The sequence below is a fragment of the Schistocerca cancellata genome, chromosome 6 (assembly GCF_023864275.1).
Source record: "Schistocerca cancellata isolate TAMUIC-IGC-003103 chromosome 6, iqSchCanc2.1, whole genome shotgun sequence".
Lineage (NCBI taxonomy): Eukaryota > Metazoa > Arthropoda > Insecta > Orthoptera > Acrididae > Schistocerca > Schistocerca cancellata.
Genome location: NC_064631.1, coordinates 414,449,067 through 414,467,321, shown reverse-complemented (window position 1 = coordinate 414,467,321; position 18,255 = coordinate 414,449,067). Strand labels below are relative to the sequence as shown.

Genomic DNA, 18,255 nt, shown 5'->3' with positions numbered 1-18,255 from the left:
GTTGTGTCTCTCTATTGCGGCTGCCGAGAAATGGCTTATGAGATGCCCATGTTCAGAATTGCTGGAAAGAGAACAGAGTGGTGATCCCTCGTGTTGAGAACCAGTTACGGCTATGCAATTGGACGGTACGGAGGTCTCGCTCGACTGTGGCGGCCAGGTAGTCGTTTGCCTATGTTTCGGAAGGAACGGAGTGCAATTACTTCCGCGTGAAAAGCAGCATGACAGCTACACGTAACGAAGGAACTGCTAAGCACGTTTTCCGTCGGGCGGAGCCCTGAGAGCCTCCGTCGGACACAAAAAGTGTGATCAGTGTAATATAATATAACGTATGGCTTCTCTCTCCAGCCAGACGCACGTTGTAAGTGGACTCAACGTCACTTCGTATTTCCACGTTACGTTCTCTGTCTTAAGTATTGGTGGCATTTAATATGTGTATGTAGGACAGTTGGACTGCGGATTCTGGTTTTTCTTTTTTTTCCCCTACACAGATGCCGCCTTGTTAGGCTGGAATTACGATGCCTTACTGTGGTTGTTTCATGCCTTTTCTTGTTTTGTTCTCACAGTGGCGAGCGGTTAGTGGGTTATGATATTGGCTGAAGGCATTTACTGTGAAAGCCGTCTAGCGGCTGTGTGTAAACCGATTATTCTAATCTTTGCGTAAAAGTACTTGGGTTCCAGAGAAACTCTACGCTGAAGTAACTAATTAGTCTTGTTGGTGTGTATAGGAGGAATGTCTATTGACCAAATTTCCTGTTGGTGAACAAATACCAACCTGTTCAGCTGCCGAAGCTAAAATCGGATTAATTTTCAGTAAGAGGCAGCTACGACGGACTGGCTGCTGATGTGGTTTAATGCTTTATGGATTGTGTTCTAAATATCTTGAATTTTAAATTTCCTATGAAAGGTTGTTTTTAATAAAGATCTTTAATTTAATTATCATATCCCACTGGGTCTCAGTTCGAAGCGGGACACCTCACTGAAGACAATTCTACTCCAGTTAATGAGATTCCAGCCGAATAAATGTCTAGAGACGCCCCGGAGAATAATAGGGTACCATCCTTATTGCCTCCCTCCAAACAGGCTCAGGAACCAGAAGTGTTGGTCTCGGGTGCCGTTTCTTTTGGTAACACGACTCCTTTAGTTGTCATCTACGGCACTCTTACACCACAGCGGTACGTCTACTATATCCACGCCCCGTTTTGTTTTGATTCGTGGCAAGTCATCCTGGGCTTACATTTCGTCAAGATAATGCCCGCCTACACACAGCGAGAGTTTCTACTGATCGTCTCCTGGGCTAGCAAGGTTGCCGGACCTCTTCCCAATGGAGAATTTTGGGCCATTATGGGCACGGCCCTCCAGCCAGCACAGCATTCTGACTGTGTAACGAGTCAGATGCACAGAATTTTGCACGACATCCCTCAGTAAGACATCCAACAACTCTATCAATGAATGTGAAGCCGAATAACTGCTTGCATAAGGGCCAGAGGTGGACCAACGGATTATTGACTCGCGCAGTTTCTGAAGCCCTTGCGCTTGAATAGTTCACCCAACTTTTCTGAAATTTTAGTCATTTGTTTGCCTGTACTTGTACATCACATCTACTGATTTCCGTCAAATTCGGATAATTCCTTTGTGGTGCGTCGTCTTTTTTCGTTGGCTTAGAACGTGTAACAGCACCTCAACGCGCGTTCATTGTGGAGCATATCTTGTCAAAGCTTAAAACCTATGATCTCAAGATACTGTAAGTTATCAAATTCAGACAGATATGATCGAGCTACTGCTACAGATTCCAGAGACACGTGACACGAAAATGGTGGATCAGAACATAAGACAATGTTTAAAAATTAGCCTTTAAACCGGAAGTATGTTGTGAGTGGAGAAGGAGGCAAAGGAGACTTACGTGTTGCGATGATCGTCAGGATTTACTATCAGGGACGAAGTCAGTAAAGAATCCGTAAACCGTACTTTTTTATGACAGCTTTAACACCCGTTCAGAAATGTGGGCAGCATGCAGACTACGTTGGTACTACCACACGTTCTGCAGACTAAATTACCACGTAGTGAAGAGAGGCTCTCTTATCATTACGAGATACATAGATAGGTTTCTGGCCATGTGGCAGACAACTGTCCAAAAAGAAATAAAGCAGTTACATTTTGCTTAACAAGACGTACACTGGTAAGGAGTGGTCACCTAAAGATTTTGAAAGTTGGTGAAGGATGGCATACAAGAGATACATCTATTTGCAGTTTATTTACTGTTCACTAGCTATTTAGCAGTATCCCAACAGTGCTCAAATGGTTTAGTGGGCAGCATGTCGAATAGCACTCAGCTTTATGACCCACAGATTCATCTTATATTAACATGGATGAGATGTCAAGAAGTACCGTCACACAACTCACAAACCACATCCTATAGCTCTACAGGAACGTCATAACCAGTGCTTCGCAGCTGGAGACATCTACCTCCATGTTATCACAAATCACTGGCAGAATCAAGGGCACATAGTATTACAAACTTTTCGGAGGTGATCAAAACGTCATTTAGATGAGCTTCAAAGTATAGCCTCCATGCTCATCAAGCAACAGGTAAATGGAATCCAATACATCCAGCACTCCAAAAGATAGCGAGGAAGTGTGAAGAATGACCTAAGAGCTTACTGACGGGACTTCAGGTAACCGCGGATTTCGCACGACAAAATCACTTCCTTTAGGAAATACACTAGCATAACGAGGTGCAGGTAAAGTCCTCGAAATTGTCTTTCGGGGGAAGTTTGTCGTATTTACTAGCAGCTCAGTCATCTATACGTGATTTCTAAAGGGGTATTTAACTTATTTTAACAGCTCGAGAAACTGGGAAGTATTTAACGACTTCCACATATCAATTAATATTTAAAAGAGCGTCACTACAATAACCACAGTCGATTTCGAACAGTTTGAAAAGATTCATATAGTTTCAATTTCTTACTGCAAACATCCATTCAACAGAACTGGAAATATAATTCCTACACCGGTATTTAGCTCTGTCAGCCTTTGTCACCCGCTGTTAGAGACGATCCGTCTAATGCTTCATTTATGTTGAGTTTGAATTCTTCAGTAATGTACGACGATTCCCACATTATTAGAGTATTTACACTGCAGTACCTCCTAATATTATGTCGGACTTTCCTTTTCCCGGCGTAGTTCAGCAGCTCCAAGTAGCGTGGCCTCAATAAGCCGTTGGTAGTCCCATAAAGAAATACAGAGCCATGTTGCCTCTGCCACCGTCCATAATTGCAAAAGTGTAGGCGATGAAGAATTTTGTGTAACAACTGAATTCCTCGCTATGTCCCGGAAACCTTCGATGGGATTCATATCGGGGTGATGTGGGTGGCCCAATAATTTGCTCGGATTGTCTGGAATGTTCTTCAAACGAATCACGAACAACTGTGGTTCAGTGACATGGCTTATTGTCATCCGTAATAGCTCCATTGTTGTTTGGGAACATCAAGTCCAGCCGAAATACCCATTTCCAGTCAATGATCGATTCATTGGGACCAGAGGACCCAGTCCATTTGGGCTAAACATAGCCCACACAATTATGGAGCCATCACCAGCTTGTACAGTGGCTTGTCGACGACATAGGCCCAAGGCTTCGTGGAATCTGCGTCACACCCGAATCCTACCGTCAGCTCTTACCAACTCAGATCGGGACTCATCTGACCTGGCCACGGTTTTTCAGTCATCTAGGATGCAACCGATATGGTCACGAGCTCAAGAGAGGCACTGCAGGCGATGTTCTGCTGTTAGCAAAGACACTCGCATCGGTCTTCTTCTACCATTGTCCGTTAACGCTAGATTCCACCGCACTGTCCTAACGCATACGTTACTCATGGGTCCCTTAGTGATTTATGCTAATATTTCACTCAGTGTTGCCTGTTGTTAACACTGACAAGTATACGCAAACGCCGCGTCGTTAAGTGAGGGCCGTCGGTCACTGCGTTCCCCGTGGTAAGCGGTAATGCCTGAAATTTGTTACTCTCGCCACACTCTTGACACTGTGGATCTCAAAATATTGAATTCACTATTTCCAGAATGGAATGTCCCATGCGACTGTCTCCAACCACCATTCCGTGTTCAAAGTCTGTTAGTTACCGTCGTGTGGCCGTAACCAAGTCGTAAACCTTTTCACATGAGTCGCCTAACTACAAGTGACAGCTCCACGAATACACTGTCCTTTTATACCTTATGTACGTGAAACTGCCTGCACCTGTACATTTGCATATCGACAACCCATGACTTTCATTACGCTATTCCCCTCTGTTTTCAAAAGATATTTAATTATTTCAGTTTAGCTCAAGTTTGATGAGTAGCTTTCCCTTACTGATGGAATGATGAGTTGGCCACACTTATGATCTACATTATCCAGCAAGAAGTAGTATGACGCTCATTTGTTTCTACTGCAAGATCTGACATACGGTATTAATACTCTCACATTCACAAAAAAAAAAAAAATACATAACACTTTGAACGACAAGCGGTAGGACGTTCATATGCACAGTGAAGATACATTAGTAAGTCCTGCAAAAATGATTAGCATATTAACCATGTCGGCCCGCAGCTTTGATGTCAACCTCGCCAACGCGGCGCAACACCACCTATCGGTTTGCCGCTACAAATAAAGATAATGGATTAGTGTGACTTGAACAAACGTGCAGGATGCCTTGCAGACGAATGGTGAACCGTATCGTCAAATCACTGAGTTTGAAAGAGGGAGCATCATTGGCATAAAACAATGTGATGTATCATTCCTGGAAACTACTACTCGTGTAGGGCGAAGTTTTTCTGCAGCGCAACGGGTGTGTGCAGAATGGTTCACGGAAGGCTTTGGAACACGAAGAGATGGGTCAAGTCGTACGGCAAAGACCACCCCCACCCCCAAGAGGATCGACATCTCATCCGAATGGCACTGCAGGACAGATCTGTATAGCACGTTGTACACCATCACGGGTGACAGTTTGTCCCAGTTTATTACGGCAGGGGCTACGTGCGAGTCGTCCACTCCTCCGCCTACCTTTGACGAATGTGCAGAAACATGCTAGACGGCAATGGTGTATGGAACGTCACAAGGGACAGGAATATCATCAGATAATGTTTTCGGACGAATTCAGGTTCCGTTTGCTTAAAAATGATGGCCGCATTTTGGTTCGCCATAGACAGGGGGAGCGGCGTCAGAGTGACTCCATTCGCACAAGACGTACAATGCCATCTGAAAGCCTTATGTTGTTGGGTGCCATTGGGTACAGCCACAAATCACAGCAGGTGCGTGTCCGGGGCACTGTGACCAGTGTGAACTATGTAAAAGATATCCTGCGACCCGTAGCAATACGCTTTCTGCTCAACCCCCAGATGCCATTTTTCAGGAACACAATGCACGAACACATGTTGCTGCACGAACTCGTGCCTCCTTGCTGTCACAGGGTGTCATCCTTGGCCCTGGTCCGTCAAATCACCAGACCTGTCGGTAGTCTAAAGTACGTGTGATATGGTGAAACGTCGTGTGCAGCTCTGTGACAAAATGACAACCACCACAGATGAACTTTGGAACCAGGTGAATACAGCACGGATGGCTGTACCACAGGAGGCCATTCGCACCTTATACGCGCCGATGCCATCACGCGTGGAACAAGTTGTGAGGACCCTAGACGGACCGTAGGACACATGCTGAACGAGGTGACTGAAATGCTAATCATTTCTGCAGAACATTCAAATGTACTAGCCGTTCAAGGCGTCTGTCTGTCGGAACATGAGTGCACGTCTCACAAAGAGCTGTTCCTTCACTATAGCTGTGATAGTCATGCTACTTAATACGCCAAAATTTTAATGTAATGATGTTCTTTTACAGTACAGCAAACACTTAAATGATAGTCATGAAGAATCTGCGATTACACAGCTATTTCATATCTTATGTCACATATTGTTCCATGTTTTCTATCCTAATCCTCATTTAATAAACAGTTATGTTTTCATTTAGCTGTATTACGTACATTTATTTCGACATTTCGTGATAATGACTGTCTAAAACGTTCATCGTCTAAAATTACTATTTATCGCAACAGAGTAAGTTGAAGAGGTTCTTCTTCTAGTTTCATAGAAGCGAAGCCATTAATACACTTTCAGTTTCTTATCCACAACAATACCACAAATAGACTTTGAGCTACCCCATTTCCCTGGAAGGCACCATCTATTTCTTCCAGTGCAGAGAGTTTGGCAGCTATCATGCTATGCTTGGAATAGTGGAAAGAAACGTACGTTTCACAGTTTAATGACACTCCTTGTGACAACGGCATACTGACAAGTCATTTCAGGGTCATAATCATGCGACTCTACACACTACAATCAATTTCTCATATCGCCAATAAATTCAAAATATAGTCACTAATTTCCACTTCATACAGCTTACATTCAAGTTTTGGGTGATCATCCAGATCACAAATACTGTGAATTTCACTAAATGTCGTTTTCGGTGTCAATTATGTCTGTAGGTTTCTCCGAATATGACGGTTTTGAGGTTTGTTTAGTAAATGTGCAAGAAATACTTCCTGTTTCACGTTTGAATACCCAACTAGAATGTATGGTACCTCGATACACCACTTCCGATCACGAAAAATCTAGCAAAAAAGTTCTATACCTCTAATGTTATCTGTTTACAAGTTTATGAGCATTTGTTACTGGCATTTTGATGTGTAATAAATACTTATTTCCAAGTACAGTACAGCTCATTTTCACTTGTCCACTTATCCTTTTAGAACCAATCCAGCAGTTTTTCTAGTTGTAAGTAAACAGTATAGAACAGTACAGAACAGCCCATTTGCGTGCTACTGCTTCCTTCCTTTGCCCCTGTCACGCATCGACGCAGGATCGTTATTGTTGCTTTGCATTTGCACAGTCAATTTAAGGGGCTGACGGGTGCCCTTCCTGTCGCCAATCTGCTACCCCAACGGGAGGTAATGTATCAAAAATTTCTGCGTGAAGTGTAATGCATGCGAAAGTTCGCGAACTGTTCTAAATGTTTGCGAATAGTGTATCTGAGGCGAGAGTTAGTTACCGGCCGGGTATTTGCCCAGTGGGATGTAGGAAACAACCTAAAAACGACTTGCAGGCTGGTTGGCTCACCAATCCGCCGTGCGTATTAGATCTGGAGACGGAGCTCTTTCCCGTCACGAAAGCGGCCGTTCAACCATTACGACCATACGGACGTATGTGTCCTATGAGTATACTAACTATACATTATTTATTTAATGTTATGCCTTACATTTGTACTCGCTCTACTGAGTTTATCTAGTCTTCTACGGCATAAGGGAAAACAAGAATCTCATGCGCATTGCGACGGCCATGAAGATATTCATTGATGCTTATCTTATTATAAAAGTGAGAAAGCCTTTCCTGACAAGGTCATTAAATCAGGAAGGTGCATGCTGACTGTAAAAGTATGGTACGTAAAACATAATTAGTCCGTTACAAAGGAGAGAACGATAAGCATTACACTTCGCCCGACAGTATAACAGAGCAAAGTGCATAGCGCTTGAGTCTGATTTAGGTTACACGGTTTCCCTACTTCAACAGAAGGGCAGAATGGTCACAGCCAGTTTCCTGCTCCCTTCTCCATTTCTACTGAACTCGTCGATGATGGAGTATTGAACCGTAATTTTTCTTTGAACTATCTCTTCAAACTGCTTGTTCCAGTTTTGAATTTACCACTGTCTTGGTGTCATTAGGTAATATTTGTGAAAGCTTTACTACAGTTGACGTTGAGTAAGTACATACATGCTTGGAAAATTCCTTGCAGGAACTTAACTCCAGTCCTTGTTACCCTCTTCAGTGTAGAACTGTTACCTCACAACCAATCACTTTTTCATCTACCATCTACGGCATCACACGACTACAGCTAGAAGGGCATGTGTTGCAGGCGCATTTTCTTATCTGGTTGTATTGTGTCTGCTACTGAAATGAAAGGCATTTCAAGTGGTTTCTGATTCCTCCTCAAATAAACCCACATGAAGCCCTCTCAGTAAGACAAGTATCTTGGTGAAGATAAGAATCCACCCAGATCATCCACACTGGTGTCACGCTGCTATAGCCGGTCGGAGTGGCCGTGCGGTTCTAGGCGCTACAGTCTGGAGCCGAGCGACCACTACGATCGCAGGTTCGAATCCTGCCTCGGGCATGGATGTGTGTGATGTCCTTAGGTTAGTCAGGTTTAATTAGTTCTAAGTTCTAGGCGACTGATGACCTCAGAAGTTAAGCCGCATAGTGCTCAGAACCATAACCACGCTGCTATGTTCGTTTAGGTAGGGTGATAAACACACAGCCGGACGTAGTGGCCGAGCGGTTCTAGGCGCTACAGTCTGGAGCCGCGCGACCGCTACGGTCGCAGGTTCGAATCCTGCCTCGGGCATGGATGTGTGTGTTGTCCTTAGGTTAGTTAGGTTTAAGTAGTTCTAAGTTCTAGGGGACTGATGACCTCAGAAGTTAAGTCCCATAGTGCTCAGAGCCATTTGAACCATTTTAACACAGCACACAAACAAAGACTATGGAATATAAATGTCCGTGACCTTGTTTACTCTGCAATTCTGAATTATAGAGCAAAAAGTAAATAAGAGGTCTTTTCTGAAGAAGATATCGGAAGTATTATAAAATAATGTGGCTATGGTGTTGCCGCAGTGGATACACCAGTTGCCATGAGAGCACTGGAGTTAAGCGCTGCCGGGCGTGGCCGGCACTTAGATGGGTGACCATCCTGGCCGCCACGCGCTGTTGCTATTTTTCCGGGTGAACTCAGCCTCGTGATGCCAATTTGGGACCTACTCGACCGAATAGTAGCGGCTCCGGTCAAAGAAATCCAGCATAACGACCTGGAGAGCGGTGTGCTGACAACACGCCCCTGCTAACCGCACCCTCAGCTGAGGATGACACGGATGGTCCCGATGGGCCACTTGTGGCCTGCAGACGGAGTGCTTTATAAAATAATGTAAACATTAAACGCATGGCGTTCGGGATAAAAAAAGCCTTTTAGGGAATATTCCTCCAAACTTTTAAGCTTTACCTGCCATACTAGTAGGCTATGAACTGTTAATTGGTTTACTCAGTTTTCGATGAGGAAAGATTGATACACAAGTAACTGTATGAATTGCTTGAAGTTATAGAGTCATATAACGTCAAAACCCTAATTCGTACAAACCGTCTTCATCTTAGGATCCTCACTAGGACGATGGAAGCTAATATTCGAAACCAAGACAGCTGATCTAATTAAATGATCTGTTTTTCTAGGCTGAAGGGCAGCATTCAGCCAAGAAGGAGTTGAGGATTACAAACATGATTTTCTACACATGTCAAAATCTCACAATATTACGCAAAAGAATCTACGATTTATGCAATAAAGAAATTCCACTGATAATGGCAGCAGCGAGTTCCGCATATGTTAGTACGTTATGAATTGTAAGAGAAAAAAATTAACCAGGATGCGCTCCACTCATATTACATTTGTGGGCTTAGTTCTTTGTGTCACAATAATAGAATGAGACGGGATGACATACGGCAGCAGATCATGGTCTGGATCTTAGAGGAAAAGATTTTAGGTTACTGTATTGTGTTGGACACATGAATAGTCGACAACCAATGGAAGAATTCCTGAATCTAAGTTCCAATATCGTCCAGAAATAAGACGAAATGTTGGCATACCAAACAGGACGTGCACTTTGCCGATACAGGCTTCTAGCTGCAACGGATCTTAAGATCTACGGCATGATGAAAGAAACGTCGTCGTACGTCGGTAAATGCTACATTTACTGCACAAACTGTGCGTGCAGATTGCCACACCATGTTTAACACACGTTAACGTAAGAGAGTACACGTCTACTTAAAAGAAAATGTGATCCACTAACATCGAACAACAGTCTACTTTGCCAGAATTGTGCAGATGTTCAACGAACGTTTCCAAATCATGTATTTTTTCACTAAAAGGCTCACCTATTTTCCTCAGTGGCTACCAGATATCGACGAGTGTTTCCACATCAAGTAATTTGATGGAGCATTTCTTCGCCACCAAGTTTTGTCTTTGTGATTTTTTAACTATGTGGCTACCAGAAACCTCGTACTGTTGACGAATTCATTCTCGTAATTCCTGGAGTTATTACAGCTGAGACAGAGTAAATAATAAGTTTAGAATAGAAGTATGAGGAGAAGCCAGGATTTTGCTTTCGCAGTATAGCATTCCTTAATTGAAATAGCACTACCGATTTAATTCAGATTATTTGGATGTGATCATGTTTAATACTGAAAGCAAGACAGAGATAGCAGTTTCTCAAATAAGAGCATTTAAATGCTACTCTAATTATAATCAAATTGCACATCAGGAATGTAGTGTAGCGTGTAATTACAATTAAACTGATGGCGTTCCGAGTGCTGCGTTACAGGCTGCATACTTCGCAGGACGCCGAAACATTGTAAATATTTTCATTTATTGGTGTTCCCGCGAAGTACGCTGAATAAATGATAGTTCCACTTTCTGTCACCAGCTGAAAATATGGCGCTGTAGTCAGTCAGAATGTAAAACGTTTCCTGTTTTGACGTCAGTTTGCTGTGTGTCACTTGGCGACGCAAGCTGATTTCTTTTGTGAAGTGACCGTTGATGTAAGAGTTAAGAAGACAAAAATTTTCTGCACGTAACGCAATGGCTATTGAGAAGAAAGACCGTAAACTGCTGTTAAAGTTGATTCATCAGTACGGCAGCAACAGCAGCGCTTCATTACGGGAATATAGTCGTCAGAAGCAGCTGCGAAGAAGCAGCATTTCCAATTGGGTTAAAGAATATGAATATGGATTTGTAAAAACAGATGAGTCAGTTGGTGAAGTAGTGCGAGGGAGGCGGTCCATTGCCATATTTGTGGCTGATGGAGTTGGTGTAGCTATAGCTGACCGTGCAGCACATGCTTCAGACTTTGCGGACAGAGTTCGAGGTGTGTCATGAGAATTGTCTAGCCTTTAGTCAACAGGTCTAAAGATTTCTCGGCGCAGTTTACACTGGTCTCCCTGTAAGATTCAGAATGCGCTCCAAATGAAGCTCAAAGACAGGTTGTAACGCCATGACTTCGCCCTTCGGTTTTTCACACTCATGGAAATAGATGACATGTGGCCGAGAAACATTCTTTCTACGAGAGAAACACATTTTACTCTTCACGGTGCCGTGAACTCAAGAACTGTCGCCTGTGGTGTTCTGCACCGTCACATGTTCTGTAGCGAAATCCACTGCACTCAGCTTACGCCTAACCAGGCTTCACGAGCTCCTTCATTCACCGTCCGTTTTTCTTCGAGGAGATGAGACCTCCTTGTGCAACATGTGACTCCAGTGTGGGACGAACGCAACTGTGTCTGCACCACCACTTTTGGCCAATATGAGACGGCTTTCACATGCCGCTTATCAGGCGAAATATTTACTTCCAGAAACCTTCGATAACGACCGCGAAATCTCTAGGCAGTTTCAAGATGTGTGGCCTTCCTGATCCCCCAGAACTAAACCCAAGTCACTTCTGACGGTGGGGTATCTGAAAGATCGCGTCTAGCATGGATGTATCCGGACTCTTTCTGATCTGATGGATAACAAATGATGACATATCTCTCCGGTTACACCGCAAATGCTAGGATTAACTGTTTACCATGGCGTGTTACTGATGAAACATGCTGCTGAGTCATGAGACAATGCGGAACACATGTTGTACGTTGTGAACATATCTTAATAAACGTGCGAGAACCGCGGTTATCACGTGTTTGAGCGCCTCTCCCCTTTTTTCTGAAAACAATATTGCTTCTAAGCAACAGCGCAACAGCGTCCGTGAAGCTATGAGAAATGCAAAATTCATGTATGAGACACTTAAAGTAGTAAAGGAGTTTTGCTATTTAGGGAGCAAAATAACCGACGATGGTCGAGGTAGAGAGAATATAAAATGTAGACTAGCAATGGCAAGGAAAGCGTTTCTGAAGAAAAGAAATTTGTTAACATCGAGTATAGATTTAGGTGTCAGGAAGTCGTTTCTGAAAGTATTTTTATGGAGTGTAGCCATGTATGGAAGTGAAACATGGACGATAAATAGTTTGGACAAGAAGAGAATTGAAGCTTTTGAAATGTGGTGCTACAGAAGAATGCTGAAGATTAGATGGGTATATCACATAACTAATGAGAGGTATTGAATAGAATTGGGGGGAAGAGGAGTTTGTGGCACAACTTGACAAGAAGGAGGGACCGGTTGGTAGGACATGTTCTGAGGCATCAAGGGATCACAAATTTACCATTGGAGGGCAGCGTGGAGGGTAAAAATCGTAGAGGGAGACCAAGAGATGAATACACTAAGCAGATTCAGAAGGATGTAGGCTGCAGTAGGTACTGGGAGATGAAGAAGCTTGCACAGAATAGAGTAGCATGGAGAGCTGCATCAAACCAGCCTCAGGACTGAAGACAACAACAACAACAACAACAACGAGATGTATGCATGTACATTAACCGACAACAGAAAGAGACTAGGTGTCCTATGAAAAAACCTGCATGGTCTTTGTATAGTTAAAGTAAAAGCTGCAGCTGACGACAATGTTCCAAACTAGGAACTGAACCTGTACTTCATGGAGGTAAACAACTGTAGCCATGAAAAATTCTACCCAGAGCGTATCAGATACTTGACACGATGGCATCATATTGCAAATGATGAAGCTTATTACTGATCCATTACTGCCCACTATATCTTCCATCACTTCTTAACCACATGTGTTTCTTCTGAAGCATAGAAACAGCGACTAGTTAAGCCACTAACTATAAAGAACGTTTTCACAGCACCCTCTGACCATCGACCTATTTGTATCCTTTCTGTTTTATCCAAGGCCTTAGATCATATAGTCCACGACCAGCTAACAAACTATCTAATCACAAACAACCTACTAGAAGAACACCAATCACGTTTCCATAAACATCGCAGCACAACCTCTGCCTTACTAAAGATAATCGATGACCTGGATCTTGTCATGGATGCAGAAAGGGTTTACAAGGGTATATTCAAAAAAACTGGCGATTTCTAAAACAGGGGAACAATCAAGAATGGGGTACCGCAAGGTTCGGTCTTGCGTCCTCTGCTGTTCTTAATATATATTAATGACTTGCCAATCTATATTCACGAAGACGCAAAGCTGGTACTTTTTGCCGCTGATACAAGTATAGCTATCACACCCAACAGACAAGAATTAACTGATGAAATTGTAAACGATGTTTTTCAGAAAATCATTAAGAGGTTCTCTGCAAATGGGCTCTCATTAAACTTTGACAATACACAGTATATGCAGTTCCACACAGAAAATCGAATGATACCATTAATAAATATAGACTTTGATCAGAAATCGGCAGCTAAGGTCGAATATTCAAAATTTCTAGGTGTATGTATTGATGAGGGGTTGAACTGGAAAAGACACACTGAAGATCTGCTAAAACGTTTGAGTTCAGCTACTTATGCTATTAGGGTCATTGCAAATTTAGTAGTAGTAATAAGCAGTAAGTAGTAGTAGTAGTGGGAGCAGTACAAGTACTGCAAATGGTTCAAATGGCTCTGAGCACTATGGGACTTAACAGCTATGGTCATCAGTCCCCTAGAACTTAGAACTACTTAAACCTAACTAACCTAAGGACAGCACACAACACCCAGCCATCACGAGGCAGAGAATATCCTGACCCCGCCGGGAATCGAACCCGGGAACCCGGGCGTGGGAAGCGAGAACGCTACCGCACGACCACGAGATGCGGGCGCAAGTACTGCCAGTATTAACTTTAAGAGTTCCAACTCAGTATTATTTATTCACACTGTCACTATATACGCTCAAGTCATTTTAATGGTATTTGTCATATTAGATTGTTATTTCTTGGGTAACTACGACGTAAAAATGAGTTGTATATGTGCAATCTTGGTTCGAGGTAAGAGAGGACCTGATGGAGGTTATCAGATAATGATAAACAAATAAAAGACTAAAATAAATCAACATTCTAATTGCGTGAAGAGCTATATTTTCATCCGGTGTCAGAAAGTGGAACTAATATTTTTTCAGTATTGTCCACAAGAACACCGATTAATGAACACACATACGATGTTTCAGCTCCTTGTGACGTATACAGCACGCACTGCAGAGATCGGAACAAGGTCACTTTATTTATATCCGCCCAGTACATTGTGAACAGAATTTACATCTACACTTGGCGTATGTAGAAACTAGAATTACCAGAAGCTGTGTTCTACCAGTGAAAAATACCTTTATCACTGATAATGATACTAAATGCTCTCATAGCATTCTGAACAGTTAGGTCATAAGATTCATCATAATGTATACGGTAATCTGAGAATGGTGCAAGATGCTACTTCAGCTAACATTTCACCCTAGCCTTATTCGGTAAATTAGGTTAAACAAGTCTCTGGAAACACAAACGTGCTATAGTGCGTTATTTGCTACGGGAATTAAGGTTCTCCCAATTTTAGGTGTTGACTGAGTCCTGGCAGTTGTAATTTTAATGGTTATAATCACAGAGCAAAGAAAGTTTCATTCTCTCGGTAGTATCGTAAAATTTCTTGCTGCAGTCTTCGCATCTTTAACATAAAAATCAATAGTAATGGTTCAAATGGCTATGAGCATTATGGGACTTAGCTTCTCAGGTCATCAGTCCCCTAGAACTTAGAAGTACTTAAACCTAACTAACCTAAGGACATCACACAAATCCATGCCCGAGGCAGGACTCGAACCTGCGACCGGAGCGGTCACGCGGTTCCAGACTGTAGCGCCTAGATCCGCTCGGCCACCCCGGCCGGCATCAATAGCAATCTGAGCTATGACGGAAGCCTATAGAACACACTGCTGACAGTTCGTCCTCAATTAAATAAAGCTGTCACTTTGAGGTACATATACTGATCAGATATGTTAGATGAAGTGTAGAAATGGCTCTTCTGGAGAGTGTCCTCTCTTATATAACCAAATAAATAAATAAATGAATATATATATATATATATATATATATATATATATATATATATATATATATATTTTTTAATTTGACTAATCACGCTTATATATTGTTTGTACTGGGTGATTATGATTACTTTCATATAGCTATAAGAATGAAATCCTATACGAAACTGGAATGCGATCAAGAAAATTTTGTTTCGAATGAAATGATAATGAAATAAAACTCCTAACTAAGTTCTCTGTGATTTCGCCTTGTAGAATTTGAACAAGATTACCGAATATAGTTGATAGATAAGGAAAATAATCGAACTTCTTTAACGTGATGTCGAAAATTGCAGATGGTTCTGCAGATAAACGGTGCAATTAAATGTTAGTAAGCAGACTCAAAACACTCCCACAAAACATCTCTAACATATGGATGTCGTCTCACAATGTTTTTGCAGAATCAAATCAACAAAGCAATGAGATGCGTATGACAATGTGAATGCTATTGCTAGAGTCTACATTGTTTCGTCACTTATATATCAATGGCGAAAAAACATTCTCGTCACGTTGCCGTAGTTTATACTATGTTGCTACGATTTAGTTTTTCCTCACTCTAACATAATCTTAACGACTGTGCTCTAGCATTAACTATCATTACTTATACTTAACCAAGAAATCATAGAAACTAAGTAAATAATTTAGACTTAAGTAAGGACCCGCCACACTTATTTTGTATTCCTTCTAGACTTTTTCATAAAGATACTGTAATGGAATGTGAATTTGAGGTATCCTTTTATCTATGAACGAATATGATATATTGATTTAATTTTGCATTAAAATATTTTGGTTTATCAGAAACTACACTATAGTTTTGTCGAACTGACCATCACTTACCAGAGATATGGGGCCATCATTATCCTTTTCCTTGCTAGTGAGGTATCTGAAAATGAGAATAGAACAAGCGTTAGCTGGAGTCTTCTTCAAAGCTCGTGGAGTTTGTTAAGAAACAGGTACCGAGGCCACTCCAAAAAGGGAGAAGGTTTACATTTCGTTATACATATCAAAATTTTGACATCGAGACCGACAACGGAACGACTAAAGCACTTAAGAGAGAAAAAGAAGAAAAATTAGGCATGTTCTTCGGTGAAAATGTATTCGTCGCAGCACCAATCTGAAAAGCGAGAGGAAGTGGAAAGAATTTCGTTCGCTGTATCACAGATTCTAGTAACAGCGCCCCCTCCCCCCCATGCCCCCTCCCCGCTCTACACCAATGCTTCAGTTTTTCTCCTATGGATACACTGATTCTGCGTTATGTGGCGCGAATACCATGTTCTTTGCGGAAAAAGTCCGTTCAGTGTTCGAAATTACCCCATCGCACTTTGCCCGTCCAAATACTCCCGTCTGAGTGGTTTATTTGCCATTCGAAACTCTAGAAACGGACATGGGAACTAAGCACTTACGAGCGCAAAAACGCAACTTTTTTCTTAATGTATTTGTTTTTGTTTAAAGCATGTGTAAGATCTACACAACGTGTTAAAGTCACATTACACAAAAGAACACGTAAATTTTTAAACATACTCTGCGTAAGTTATTGATCGTATTCCTTTGTCTTGTTAAGATGGTTAGTGATTTTTAATATAATTACTGAAATGAACATTGAGAAGGAAAACACACTGACATTATGAAGCTTACATGTCCATGTATGTTGGCCCCTGTTTTATGAATTAAATTCATGCCACTGTAGGGAGAGAGAGAGAGGGGGAGAGAGAGAGAGAGAGAGAGAGAGAGAGAGAGAGAGAGAGAGAGAGAGAGACTGAGTGGGAGGGGGAGAGAGGTAGTGAAAACCTCTCTTGCAATACATGTGGCTTAACATCTCACTAAAACTCGAATAAAATAATAAAAGAGGCTCGTTACACTAGGATGTGTTATTTAACTTCAATTTTGTGGCGTGCTCGGTTCATAAGATTTTTTTAAGTACTTCTTGACTGAAACTAAGTGTTGATTGTGGTTCGGCTCCTTCGCGGCACGACGACATAAAATTAATTCTCAGCCTAATGGAAGTGTCGCCTAGAGCCGCACTCATAATGAGATGCAAGCTTTCATACCGCATCTGGCTTCAATTGTATTGACTGAAACACGATTGGAAAGAAACTTTGACCAGCATTCCATACGATCATCAGTTACGGATTAAGGCCTAATTTTGCAGTCTTGGGATATAAAAGCAATGAAATACGAGTTTTTTGTGCTTTAATAAACATATGCGGTCATCACTCCGTAATCTGTCTTTTTTTTCCCAACTCGCAGATGGTGCAACGTTTTCCATGAGTTAAAACACAGTAACGGAGTTGTGTGTACGATTTTCCGCATGTATGCGTGAGATGTTCACGATGATATAGAACTTCTTTCCCATTAGTAGAGTAGGTGACATGGTACTCCTGGCCAAGTACATCGTTTGTAGCTGTTCCAAACCCGTGATACAAAGTTGTAGAGTGAACGAGCAGGGCTAGTAGGTGTGCTTCACTAAATGGTCTCGATAACGTGGAACTTCTTTCCTATTTCACGGTATACATAGTGCTTAACAATACATGCCAGACATTTCGAGGGTTGTAGAGAGGACTTAGTAGATCAAGTTTTTCATCGGAACGTACCTCCGCAACGTCATCCTACAATGCTACTGACCGTCAAAGTCATATGCGCCGGTGCCTCTAAATTTATGCATATACATGTTGATTCAGTGATGATGTTACAAAGATCCTAGAACGATGGAGATGGATAAATGTATCGATTTGAGGTATCGGTATTTGTACCGGAAACAAATGAGTTGAAAGCTACAACAGAAAATCATTCTGATACCTCAGACTGGAATACATGTACCGGTACTGTTGTCACTAGGAATGCAGCTTATTCAACTTTCAGAGGTGAGTATGGACCAAAACAAGAAGAAATGTCGAGTAAACATGATTTCCAAAACGCATACCTGAGGAGAAATGAGCAATTGCTCACCAATGCTAATGTGATTCATATCTCCTCTCTTGAACATGTTGGTTGGTTGGTTGACGAGGGTTAGTGATGGGGAAAGGGACCAAGCAACGAGGCCATCAGTATTGTCGGATTAGAGAAGGATGGGGAAGGAAGTCGGCCGTGTCCTTTCAAGGGAACCATTCCGGCATTTGCCTGAAGCGATTTAAGGAAAACACGGAAAAACTAAATATGAATAGCCGGGCCCGCGTTTGAACCATCGTCCTCCCGAAT

General features: G+C 42.1%; 1 protein-coding gene across 1 annotated transcript in view; it reads right to left on the bottom strand.

Moving 5' to 3' along the window:
* LOC126191126 (sex peptide receptor) overlaps positions 1-18,255 on the bottom strand; it is a 456,047-nt gene that overhangs the window by 71,281 nt on the left and 366,511 nt on the right. The window contains exon 3 of the mRNA XM_049931875.1: positions 15,898-15,943. The gene's annotated coding sequence lies outside the window, so the exon portion shown is untranslated. The remainder of the gene's footprint in view (positions 1-15,897; positions 15,944-18,255) is intronic.